The sequence below is a fragment of the Octopus bimaculoides genome, chromosome 19, assembly GCF_001194135.2.
Source record: "Octopus bimaculoides isolate UCB-OBI-ISO-001 chromosome 19, ASM119413v2, whole genome shotgun sequence".
Classification (NCBI taxonomy): domain Eukaryota; kingdom Metazoa; phylum Mollusca; class Cephalopoda; order Octopoda; family Octopodidae; genus Octopus; species Octopus bimaculoides.
In genome coordinates this window covers 41,971,068-41,973,014 of record NC_068999.1, presented here as the reverse complement: position 1 = coordinate 41,973,014, position 1,947 = coordinate 41,971,068, and positions in this window count along the sequence as shown.

Sequence of the window (1,947 nt, the reverse complement as noted above, 5' to 3'; positions counted from 1 at the left end):
AGAGAGAGAGAAGAAGAAGAATGTGAAACAGTTCGACATATTTTTGCTTCACAAGCCACCGTCACGTATTTCTTTCTGTCGGATTATGTCACAGAACCGGTTCTTCAACATTAAGCTTCGACCTCTGACTGAATAAATCTGCAATTACGGCAACATTCACACTGCTTATAACGATACATAGACAGACAGACAGACACACACACACACACACACACACACACACACACCCAAGAAGCTGGATAGATAGAGAGACAGACGGACAGAAGGACAGCTAGACAGACAGATAAACAGACAACAAGAGAGAGAGATAAACAGACAGCTAGACAAACAGACAGACAGACGGACGGACTGACGGATTGATGGACGGACGGACGGACAAGAGTAAGTGCCAGGCAGCTACTAGAATGAATACTATCAACAGTTCCGTCTTCCGAAACATGTGGCAATCTTCATTTCTCACTTCTAGCAAGGATATCAACCAAAGTAAACATCGTATGTTCATATCTTCTACTCTTCGAGAATTTATGCTGCTCCATTTCAAAGTAATTCTCGGCTGATCTTTGAAACGCGTCTCTGGTCTTCTCTAGTCAGGCGTCGACCATATCGTTGACCATATTGTAAAAAGTCAGAACTATTAGAATGGATTCAATCTTGCTGATATTGGTCTGGCAGTGGACTTCTGTGTTCGTAATCCTACTTCGTCAGGGTAACCGAAAAAGTCTTCCTAGAAGTCTTGGCAATCGACACATTAAAAACCTGAAGATTTTTTGACTTCCAGATTTTTAATAGGTCAGCAGTGTGTGGTCCACGCCTCTCATTAACGCACATACATTTATTTCATCAATATTTATTGTATCGATTTAGCGTTTAACGATGTGGTAATAATTGAGATCATAAATAATGTGGACATATTTTTATAATGTTTATTTGCCAATTTAGGTGTGGTTGTTTCCTTCGTCTCTCTTGCGTCGGCCTCACACGATGGGGGCTCGAATGCGCTCTCAACGTGGCGGTACGGCAGCTGCCTCTTCTCAGTTGCGCGGCAGCAGCCATCTACTACACCCTCAGATGTGGCTCGGAGGGGACGGGCTTCGTTAGATCCCTCTTAAGATTCCGAAAGTGATCCGAGTGCCCGTAGCCGACGACCTTGTATCCTCAAATGAAAAATCCCTGGACTCCGGTGGACCTAGTGATTAGGAACGACTGTTTTACTTTGCTCTGCTCGCCCTTGGTCTCTCAGATTTAAAACCGAACAGGTAGAGGAGTAAATGTCAGGATAAGCAAATAAGGCAAGTCAACACCTCAAATATAAAATTTTCTCCTGAAAACAGAAGCTGGTATTATCCGATGATAGAATCAATTTACATTCATTATTCTGGACCACCAAGCCCCGCCCCCCAGAAACAGCTGTTGGACTCGTAAAACTTTTATTCAACGCCTTTTAATTGCTGATATCATTTATATACTGTGCAAGTCGGACCTTTTTATATGTAAAGATATGCACATTGTTTTGTATTAAATGCATTTAATATTTTTTGTATATCGACTTACCTAACTCGCTTGTGCTTACATATACACACACATATACACACACATATACACACACATATATACATTACACACATATACGCATACACACTCACGGGATCGTGTTGATTAGATACCGAAGTATGTTTGCGCATACCAGAGTATCTGTGGGCACACCGCTAGCGTTCCACTTCTCACCTCATCCATATCTCTCCCCCTTTCTTTCTTTCTCTCGTTTCAGAACAACTACTTCCTAAATTTCTTTTACTGTCTTCCGCTATTTTCATATGTGCTATATATATATATATATATATATATATACATTCTTTCACTTGTTTCGGTCATTTATCTGCGGCCATGCTGGAGCACCGCCTTTAGTCGAACAAATAGACCCCAGGATTTATTCTTTATAAGCATAGT